Source organism: Arachis ipaensis, chromosome B6, assembly GCF_059453495.1.
Source record: "Arachis ipaensis isolate K30076 ecotype BB chromosome B6, ASM5945349v1, whole genome shotgun sequence".
Lineage (NCBI taxonomy): Eukaryota > Viridiplantae > Streptophyta > Magnoliopsida > Fabales > Fabaceae > Arachis > Arachis ipaensis.
In genome coordinates this window covers 31,155,320-31,167,332 of record NC_142441.1, presented here as the reverse complement: position 1 = coordinate 31,167,332, position 12,013 = coordinate 31,155,320, and the positions used below count along the sequence as shown (strand labels likewise).

General features: G+C 38.8%; 1 non-coding gene across 1 annotated transcript; it reads right to left on the bottom strand.

Annotated features, from left to right (window-relative positions):
• Nucleotides 1-1,620: 1,620 nt before the first annotated feature.
• Nucleotides 1,621-1,727, bottom strand: LOC148555045 (small nucleolar RNA R71). Its single transcript, XR_015888316.1, has one exon. It is a non-coding gene; the product is annotated as a small nucleolar RNA R71 (small nucleolar RNA).
• Between the last annotated feature and the right edge of the window lie 10,286 nt (nucleotides 1,728-12,013).

The following is a 12,013-nucleotide window of genomic DNA, read 5'->3' as shown; positions in this document are numbered from 1 at the left end:
ATCACAGAAAAACACACAAACTCATAGTAAAGTCCAGATATGTGATTTTTGCATAAAAACTAATAAAAACATAGTAAAAACTAACTAAATTATACTAAAAACTACTAGAAAACAATGCCAAAAAGCGTATAAATTATCCGCTCAACAAAAAGTCAATCCGGAAAATAGATATCTCTGAAGCCTTAACTGTTTCTCCATATATTATTCTCATCAATTTACTGCTTGTTGTTTTAATTTCTGAATTACTGTTTAATGCTTTTGAATACCAAAACACTCTTTTCTGTTTGTCTGACTAAGCCAATTACTCCACCATTGTTGCTTGATCCATCAATCCTCGTAAGATCGACCCTCACTCACCTGAGGTATTTCTTGGTACGACCCGGTGCACTTGCCGGTTAGTTTGTGGACTTTAAATTCCGCACCAAGTTTTTGGCGCCGTTACCGGGGATTGACTGTGATTGACAACTACTCATTGTTTGATTGCTTAGATTAGATCATTTTTCTTTTAATTAGTTTCATTTTAGTATTATTAATTTTTAATTCTCATTTTATTTTTCCTTTATTTTTCCTTGTTTTTCGTTTCCCATTCCCCTGTCCCGTGCATTCTTTTTACTTCCTTTTATTTTTTTAATTAAAAAAAAAACAAAATCATTCGTTCTTGATTTATTGTTCTTTTTATTTTTTATTTTCTTTTATTTTCATTTTCTTTTTTTCTTTTTTTCATTAATTTTATCTTTTTATATTTTATTAAATTTATTTTATTTTTGTCTTTAATTTAAAAAAAATTATATATATATATATATATATATATATATATATATATGTATTGCATTATATGTTTGTTTTTCCTTAATTTCTGAAATTAAATTTGGTGTTACCGAGTTAATTTTATTTTTATTTTCTGTTCAATTTTTTTATTTATTTCGAAATTTTTAGCTAAATATTATTTATAATTTTTGAAATTTGTTTATCTTAATTAGTTAGTTGTTTATTTTATTTCTTTACACATGTTATTTCACAGGGAATTCTCTACACTCTGACGTAGAGAATCCCAAATTTTTTTCTTGTCTTCTGTTTGTTTATGAGCAGGAATAGGGACAAGAAACCTCTGTTAGACTTTGATCTTGAATCTAAGAGGACTTTGAGGTGGTGTTTGCAACAAGCAAGACTTTACAAGGCTGCAGAGTCCACTATGGATCATAATAATGCTGTTAATGCCAATGTGGCAAATCCAGTTGGGAATGAGCAACCTATAAGAGTGATTGGCTCTTACACTTCTCCTAATGCAGATCTTTATGGAAAAAGCATTGTGGTGCCACCTATAGGTGCAAACAACTTTAAACTGAAGCCACAGCTAGTTACTCTTGTGTAGCATAATTGTCAATATCATGGACTCCCTCAGGAAGATCCAAATCAGTTTATTTCTAATTTTCTACAGATTTGTGACACTGTGAAGACCAATAGAGTGAATCCTGAGGTGTTCAAACTCATGCTCTTCCCATTTGCTGTGAGGGATAGAGCAAAGCTGTGGTTAGATTCTCAACCCAAGGAGAGTCTGGATACTTGGGACAAGTTGTCACTGGCTTTCTGACTAAATTTTTCCCACCTCAAAAGCTGACTAAGCTAAGAGTGGAGGTTCAGACTTTCAGACAGAAAGATGGTGAGACCCTTTATGAATCTTTGGAGAGATTCAAGCTACTTACTAGGCAGTGCCCTCCAGACATGTTCTCTAGATGGACTCAGCTAGATATCTTTTATGAGGGCTTATGTGAAATGTCGAAGATGCGCTTAGATAATTCTGTAGGTGGTTCTTTGCACATGAAGAAGACACCAGAGGAGACTATTGAGCTTATTGAGTTGGTTGCTAACAACCAATACTTATATTCTTCCAACAAGAATATTTTGCACTCTGAAACCTCTCAGAAGAGAGGCGTGTTGGAAGTGGAAGCTGTTAATGCTCTTCTTGCTCAGAACAAGCTTATGTCTCAGCAAATAAATCTACTTACTCAACAGTTGAGTGGAATGCAAGTTTCAGCTGTCAACACTCAGAATGCACATCAAGAGGTCCCTTATGACATGACAGGTAACTCTATGCAAAATGAGAATTATGTTTATGCTCAATCTTCCACTGAACAAGTAAATTACATGGGGAATGCTACTAGAAACCCAAATAATAATCTGTATGCCAAGACCTATAATCAATAGTGGAGAAATCACCCAAAATTTGGGTGGAGAGAGCAATCTCAGAGGCCACAAAATTTTAATAATAATTCTCAGGGTGGTTTTCAACAGAATAATTTTAATAACCACCAGTTTCAGTCATCTCAGCAAGCAACCTCTCAGCCCCGGCAGAACAATGATTTGTAAGTAATATTTGCAAGTTTTGGACAGGAAACCAGAGCATCAATCAAGAACTTGGAGATTCAGATAGGTCAATTAGCCACAAAAGTTAATGAAATTCATCAGAGGACCACTAATAGCCTTCCTGGTAACACAATTCCAAATCCAAGAGAGGAATACAAGGCTATCACCTTGATAAGTGGACAAGTGGCAAGTACGGAAGTGCAAGTTAATGAGGAGCCATTTGAAAAAGAAGCTCCAGAGGAGAAGGAAGAAGTAGAGAACGTCCCTCCAAAGCGTGCGGACAACCCATTCCCAGACTCTCTTGACACTTATCCTACATTGCCAAAGGCTCCTGAGTACAAGCTTAAAATGCCATATCCTCAGAGACTTCAAAAGGAGACCAAGGACAAGTAATTTTCAAAGTTCTTGGAAGTCTTCAGAAAGTTGCAAATCAATATTCCTTTTGCTGAGGTTTTGGAGCAAATGCCTCTCTATGTCAAGTTCATGAAGGAGCTGTTGTCAAAGAAGAAGCCTTTAAGGGGAGATGAGACAGTGGTCCTGACTAAGGAATGTAGTGCCATAATTCAGAATAACTTGCCAAGGAAGATGCCAGATCCAGGGCGCTTTCAAATTCCATGCACTATTGGGAGCACAACCTTTGAGAAAGCGTTATGTAATCTAGGAGCAAGCATCAATTTAATGCCCTTGTCTGTGATAAAGAAGCTGCAAATCTAGAAAACACAACCAACAAGGATAGCATTACAGATGGTAGACAAATCTATAAAGCCTGCATACGGATTAGTAGAGAATGTCTTGGTCAAAGTGGGTAAGTTCTTTTCCCCAACAGATTTTGTGATTCTTGACACGGGGGATGATGAGAATTCCTCTATAATCCTAGGAAGACCATTCCTAGCCACTGGAAGAGCTCTGATTGATGTGGAAGAAGGTGAATTAGTGCTTAGAGTGCATAATAAGCAACTGGTCTTTCATGTCTTCAAAGATATGCATTCAGCAGGTGAAGAAGAGAGGTGCATACAGACTGAGCTTATTGATCCAAACCTTCAAGAACCCCCTGATGATGCACAACAGAATTTGCAGCTCAAACCTCCTTTGGTAACAATCAATAAAATTCCTCCTGACATCAAACCTAAGTTTGGAGTCCGGAATGCATCATCCACCAAGGCGGAGGTTCCCAAAAAGAAGAAAGTACCCAGAGGATGGAGAAACAAAAATATTTCCACGGAAGATTTCTCCCTAGGAATGAAGGTAGTATTGACTAGCAATCCAGTGTTCACTTATACGGTAAACAGAATCATCTCTCTGGAGCATATTGAGCTACTTTATGGGGACACAGGGAGAAGATTCACAGTGAGGGGAGAAGAGCTGAGCCCCTATGATCCTCTTCCTTAGAGGAGCTGACCGTCAAGCTCGTGACGGTAAAGAAGCACTTGTCGAGAGGCAACCCGATGATTTCGTATCCTTAGTCTATTTTCCGTAGTAGTAGTTTTATTATTTATTTGATTTTTTATTGAATTTTACTGTTTTTCCTTTGTTTTACGTGTGTTTTGATCATGTAAAAAAAATAAATAAAAAAACAAAAAAAAATTAGAACAGAAACCGGACATTTAAAAAAATTTTTAGCCACCCTAAAAGTCTATTTTTTAGCCCCCCTTTATCTAACATATATATATATATATATATATTACTACCCCCTCCCCCCTCCACTATATTTTTACGTATATAACCCCCTATCTATCGTGTATATATATATAAATAAAAAAATATATATAATAAATAAATACATAAATAAATAAATAAATAAATAACTATATATATATAATTCAAAAAAATTAAAAAAATATAAATATATATATATATTAGTTTTAACCTTTCTTTTCTTTTTTATCATTTTCTTTTTTTTAATTTTTGTTTTTCCTCTTCCGTGTATTTTTTATGTCCCTCCTTGTTTTTAGATTTTCTTTGCTTGAGAACAAACAAACTTTTAATTTTGGTGTTGTCACTTCGCTTGTGCCTTTTTTGTTTATTTCAATGGAACCAAAGGGAGATGAATCATCTTCACGGAGGAGCACTGATAAACCCGTATTTTATGATATATTTTGTGCTTAGTTTGAGTGATTTATTCAATCCTTCAGCCACTTATTCATGTTAATTACATGGTTTTACTTTCCCTTCCTTATTATGTGATGTATGTGAAAAACATGTTTCCTATGCTTTTAAATTAATTATTTTAATCACCTTTAATTCCATTCGATGCCGTGATTAGTGTGTTGAGTAGTTTTCAGATCTTCTAAGGTAGGAATGACTTAAAGGATGGAAAGGAAACATACAAAAATGGAAGAAAAGCACAAAACGGAGCTTCTGAAGAAACTGGCATCCACGCGATCGCATGGGCGACGCGGACGCATGCCAAGCGCAAAGAAGCAGCGACGCGGCCGCATGACTGATGCGACCACGCGCCTTAAGCAGAACGCACATGACGCGGTCGCATGACTGACGCGACCGCGTGGCAAGAAAAGCTCCGAATGACGCGACCGCGTGACCCACGCGGACGCGTGACAGAGGCCACACACCAGAAATTGCAGAAAACGCTCCCAGCAATTTTTGAAGCTCTTTTTGGCCCAAATCCAAGTCCAGAAGGCATAGACCAGAGGTTATGAAGTGAGGGAATGCATCCATTCAGGGAGAGCTCGCCAATTTAGTTATTTCCCATGTTTTAGATCTAGTTTTGAGAGAGGTTCTCTCCTCTCTCTCTCTCTCGTAGGATTTAGGACTTCTCTTAGTTTTAGAGTGACTCTCAATCCCAGGTTTAATGTTCCTTTACTTTATTTGATTATTTACTTTTGCCATTCAATTTATGAATTCTTCTATGATCCAGATTATTTGAATTAATGATATTTGAGGTATTTCAGTTTAACATTACTTTCTTTTATTTATGTCACCATTGCTTTCAATCTGAAGATATTTTTATTCCAATAGATTTACTTTTTTTTCCCTTTTGGTTTTGGTTAAGAAATCAGTAACTCAGGAGTTATCCAATTCAACAGCATAATTGATAACTGTTATCTTGCCAATTGAATTGAACTTCAATAATCCCAATCTTTTCTTAGGAAATAAATAGGATACGAAGATCAAACTAATTAGCCCTTGACTTTCCTTTGCTTTAGCAAAGGTTAACTAAGTGGAATTAAGATTCAACTTTCATTGTTATTGATAAGGATAACTAAGTCTGGACTTCCAATTTCTCATACTTTGCCAAAAGTTTATTTTACAGTTATTTATTTATTTTTAATTGCCATTTAAATTATTTGTCATATTCGTTCCTCATTCTTGAAACCCCAAATCTACAATCTCCATAACCAATAATAAGAACATACTTCCCTGCAGTTCCTTGAGAAGACGACCCGAGGTTTAAATACTCGGTTATCAATTTTAAAGGGGTTTATTACTTGTGACAACCACAACATTTGTACGAAAGGGATTTTTGTTGGTTTAGAGACTATATCTACAACGCAAATGTTTTTATGACATTCTTTACTGGCAAAAATCCATAACGTCAAAATGGCGCCGTTGCCGGGGAACTGCTAACGTGTTCTTTATTATTGGTTATTGTAAATATTTTTCTTTTACTTTTTTATTTATTTCTATTTTTCCTTCTTAATTTTATTTGCTACTATGAACTCTCACCCCTCTCGCCTTGAGTTTGGATCTAACTTTGTTGAAGGAAATAGAAGTTACAGCAGGAATATGCATCAAGGTCAGACCAATCAAGGATGGATGGAGCCAAGAGAATCTAATCAACCCTTTAGGCAACAACACCCTCCAAGATATCATGGACAACGACCATTCTACAATGCATACCCAGCTGTTAGATATGGTGGACAACCTTGTAACTATCAACAAGCCCCACCCCGTGCCTATAGACCATCCTCTCAACATAACCTCGAACCACCACACTCACAAGCTTCTCTTCACCATTCGCCACCGTATGATCCTTCCCCATCCCAGTTCCAATCCAATCACTCCCAAGCACCACCACTTCCCTATGTTTTATGTCCAAATCCATCACCCAGAGAATCAGAGGTTCGCCTTAAGGCAATAGTAAATAAACTTCAAACAACCATTCAACAACTGGAGCAAGCAGTAATTCAATTAGCTTCTAGACGCGCGAACATTCAAGGACCAACCACAGCCCCATGTGGACAATCTAATGAAGAGCGTAGTATGAAGGAGACACTAAAAACTCCAGTGGACAAGACAGAGCATGAATTCGTAATAGAACAAGTAGAAGAAGCTATCATTGTACAAGAAGAAGAGTTGGTTGAAGATCTAGGAGATGCTGAACCTCCATGGGAATCCAGAGTTGAGGAGAACTCCGTCAAGGACGTTACAGTTGATGCTAAGGAGAATAGAGCACAATCCCCGAGGCAAGTCGTTTATGAAGAACTAGACGGAATAACCCAGGACACAATTTCCCTTGATGATGATAGTCACAAGTCAAGCTCTCTTAGTAACAAACTTGCATCTGCAAGTGAGTTCTCTGAGATCGACGAATCTTCCTCAAATGAATACGAAGATGATGCAGAGGTAGATTTCTCTCAACCTCCAATCTATGACTCAAGTGATGAGGAAGACATAGAAGACTTTGACCAGGGTGATGATGCATTTGAAGATCCTTGCAAAGAAGTGGAGGAATTCACAGAGGATTACCTGGGAGTAGAACTTACAGAACCACTGGAAACACCTATCCCAAGGGCATTACCACCCAATACAAGCTTCAAGTGGGTACAATCCTTAACTTTTAACTTTACTTATTCACTTGAATACGGTTTACTTGAAACAGATGGCCAGCTTAGAACTCTCTGTGGCTTTAAGAGTAAGAGGGAAATGGCTCGTGCTCAGAGCTGGTGCACAAGGTTCAATAAGGTTACACGCTTCAACTCGAAGTGCACGGATTGGCATCAAAATCAATCGGATGGATCTCGGAAAACGTTTGGTTACCATGGTGAGAATTTACTTTTTAAACCGCCCGGATAGAAACATGGAGATCAAAACGAAGGCAGATTTAGAACCAAAGTTTGGGATCCTGGAATCTATTCTGACATTCGTCACCCCGGGAGCCTGAAAATTTGTTTGAAGCTGCTCAGAAGCTTTACATGCCTAGTTTGGGATTCCAGAGGCTATTGGCATTCCAAGCACTGGTGGAGATTTCTGGATGAATTTAAACACAAGCCACCATAACAGGAAGCTCTTCAAATGTCCAACTTAAGGACTTTAACTAAAAGTGCTAGGTGGGAGACAACCCACCGTGGTATGATCGTTTCTTTTGCAATTTTAATTTTATTTAGTCTTGTTTGTTTTTGAGTTTTATTTTACTTTATTATTAAACCTGGAATCATGCATAGCATTCACATTAAGCATTGTATTCTGCATTTTGCATAAAAAAAAGGGGTGCGCGACGCGACCGCATCACCCATGCGATCGCGTCAAATGGCGAACTACACTTCCCACGCGACCGCGTCATCCACGCGGCCGCGTGACCTGGAAATCGGCGTAAGGATCCAACGTCCAGAAAGTTGGGCTGGAATCGTGCAGCCATTGTACATCTAACACAAGATGGCCCACGCGATCGCATGCCCCATGTGATCGCGTCACTTACACACAATCAATCCCACGCGACCGGGTCAGCGACGCGACCGCGTCGAATGGATTGCACAAACACCCCCAAGGAGACAGAGAGTTGCGCTGAAATGACGCTGGATTCGTGCGTTTAGCACAAATTCCAGCGACGCGATCGCATACCCCATACGATCGCGTCACTTACTCTTTTTGCCCTCCGCGCGATCGCGTCATCCACGCGATCGCGTCAACCACCTTTTTCGCTCCAGCCACGCGACCGCGTGCCCCACGCGGCCGCATGGATTTAAATTATAACCCCCCAGGTCATGCAAAACCCTATTCTCGCGCCCCCCCTGAACCCCACCCCCTTCCTTCTCTCCTCCTCCAAACCACCACCACCACCCAGTCACCACCGCGCCACCACCCACCGCCGCCAACCATCCCCACCGCACCCCACCAGCAACACCACCTCTTTCCCCCCTCCCTTCCCCTACCCCCATCACCCTCTCTTCCCCCCTGCCCCAAACAACCGCGCCGCCGTGCCCACCACCGCCAGCCGCCGTGCCCACCACCGGACGCCACCATCATCACCACCCCCAGCCACCTTTCTGCCAATTCTCATTATTCGGCCTTCCAGGTTCCGCAACACGCAATCCCTTTTATCCGTTCATAGTTTATTCTTATTTTTCCGTTTATGTTCATGTTCAGGCTAGTTAGATATGCATGTTGTAGTGGATTTTAGGTTGTTAGGTAGCCTAGGATGTGATTAGTGGATTTAGGTCTGTTTACTTGCACTGTTCATGTTTCTCTTTTATCAAATTTGCAAATCTGCTGTTGCTGTGATCTTGTTCATATGTTGTATTTCTTGTATATTGCTGCTCTTTACACTGAATTTTCATGTTTATATTCATTATATGTAACTGCAGCTTGATTTTTCAATTCATATGAGCTGTTTGATTGCTGTTTATTTTCCGGAAAAATCTAATTTTAGCCGAAATGCTGCACAAATTTTCATAAATCTTTTTGACTTTCATTCATGTTTTGATTTTGGAATCTTGAACTCTGTTTTCCTCTGCTTTAACCAAACCATTCATGAATGCCAGGGCATGCATTCTTATCCTCTTTGATTTCCTGGTTCCTAAACTGCAATTTTGATGTTCGATTCCTATTTTTTCTTTCTTTATCTCTATTTGAATCATCATCAAACTGTTTTACTTGTTTGAATATGAGCTACCTATAGCTTCTACCTGTGATTACTTGTTACTTGGACTATTTTCATTATGCCTCTTACTTTAACCCATTTTTCACTAACTCACTAATTTTAACTCTAACCAACCTAACCTTTTCAAAACTTCTTTTTTTTTTTTTTTGCTTTTCTTTCACTTTCTTTAACATTCTAACCAAGGCATGATGTTAATTTTTCTATTTAACTTGCATTCAATTACATTTTGGATTGTGATTTCTTCTTTTCAGACTTTTCACTCCTATAAAATCCCAAATGCACATTTTACTTCACTCATATTCATTATCCTATTGCTCCTTTGCCACTTTGTGTTTTCTTTGATTATTTGCCTATTTGCTTTCCTATTTTTATTATATCCTGGTTTTCTGTTTTTTAGTATGTCAGATTCCCAGAGAAAGGGAAAAGGTAAGGCCACTACTGGCAAAAGGAAAAGAGGAGAAGCCTCCGTGTCTATCATCGACCTCATGCATGATGCCTCCTTGCGGGAGATAGCCTTTACCCCGCAGGAGAAAGCCGACCAGCTACTTCCCGCCAATGACTCAATAAAGTTTGCAAACCGATACTGTGAGCTGAAATATGCGATGTTTGCAAACTTCAGGAACCTATACCTGGAGTGGACTTTGAAGATCCTAGAAGAACTCCAGTAATATACCTCTTATCAGATCAAACAAAGAGGCTGGTTCTTTCTGGAGAGACGTCTGACTGAGGTTAATGCATCTTGGGTTAGGGAATTCTACTGCAACTACTTCAAAACTTCCCTAGATGCAGTAAACCTCAGAGGGAAGCAGATTCTGGTTACTGAGGAGGCAATAGAAGAAGTTCTGAAGCTTCTGCCTAAATCTGATCAGCTAGATGGTTATCAGAAAGCTGAGGAAGACATGCGCTTTCTAAAGTTTGATTGGGATGCAGTCAAGGCGAGGATCGCCCTTGACCCAATAGTTCCTTGGATCATGGGTCAGAACACCACCATGCCTAAGGGGATCAAGCGAATTTACCTGAACGATGAGGCTCGGCTATGGCATCAGATATTCAGCAACTACATTATGCCGAGTACTCACGAGACTGAGATACCAGCCGCTATGATCATCCTCCTTTGGTGTGTGATGGAGGGCAAGGACCTGTACCTGCCACGCTTTATCCGGCACTATATGGCCAGGGTCCACGTCCGAGGCACTCTTCCCTTTCTCTATCTGGTTACACAGCTGGGCCGTCGAGCTGACGTGCCATGGGAGGATGCTGATGAGAGGCCACCTGCTGCAGAATGCAAGAAGATTATCCCGCACAGCAGGAACTTCCTGGCCTTGGGCTACAGACCTCCATTCCTGACTGCCACCGCTGATGATACAACTACACCATCTGTCGGTCCCTCTTCCTCCACTGCTGCACCACCTACCCCTGCCACCACCACTGCACCTCCACCTGCCACAGAGCCTATCTATCATCTGGTGCACCGCTTGTTTCGACGACTTGACCAGATAGAGTGTCGCAACAAGCGATGCTATGAGCACCTGAAGCTGATGATACGATCCGGCGACATTTCCTCCGAGCCTGACACACCTTCTGAGGCATCTGAGGAGGAGGCGGATGCACCCGAGGCAGTGTGGGGAGGTCGCCATCTCTGGCGTATTATTTTGGTGAACCACTACAGACTCTTTTTCTTTTATTTTGGATATTTTTCTGTATTTTTCTCTTTATTTTTATTTTTTTTTCTGAGTACTTATACATTGCTACTTTTATGTATTTTTACTCTATTTCTGCATTTTGCACTTTAGTTCATATTTTTAGTTATTTAGTTTAGTTGCAATTCTAACTTAGTAGTTATAGAAAATTGTGGATTAATTAGTATAGTTTACCCTTTTTAGCATAAGATAGCTTAGTTTAAATTGAAAAATATAAAAAGGAAGTAAGCTAGGAACTTGAACATAACAGATTTAAATCCATAAACCTTGTATATATAGCATTACATCATGTAGTTAAGTTAACAACACTTCATCAAGGAGAAACACTAAAACTTTAAAGCCATTCAATATAAGTTTTACATTGAGAATAATGGGAATTTTTAACTAAACCTGCATGACATACATAACTGATAAATGATTTTTGAGCTAGAGAACATACAGCCTGTGAGTCTTGAGCTTAATTGTATGGTTACATTTAAACCATAATTTTTATTCCTGTGTGTTCCGCCCTTCTTTTATATTCTGATGTTCTTTACTTTGTTTTAATCTATATGTCCAATTATAGAATATAGAATATAGAATATAGATACATACCAAAAGAGTGATTGAGGCCATTATTTGATTTTAGCTCACTTATCCCAAAAATAACCTACCTTTCACATCACCCTTGTTAGCCCCCTTGAGCCTTTAAATCCCCTTTTTATTCTATTAGCCACACTACTAGTCTTAAGCAGAAAAACAAAATAAAATCCCAAGTTGAATCCTTGGTTAGCTTAAGATAGAAAATTATGAATAGTTTAAAATGTGGGAAACCTATTGGGAACATGGATGATAAAAACAAAAGGTAGAAGAGTTGAAAAGAATAAAATAACTCAAACTAAGAAATTTTTGGGAAGCATGCTCATGAGAAATCAAAGTGATTAAATTACCATGTGCATTAAAAAAAATTTCAGTATTTAATAAAGGGGATACAAAAGAATTTCCCAAAATGCAAAAATAAAAGCAATGCACATGGAATAAGAACAAAAGTTGAAACATGAGCATGTAACATCCAAAAGTGGGAAAAATATGGGAAAATAGGTAAAGAAGTTTTGTTTTACTGAGTATGTAT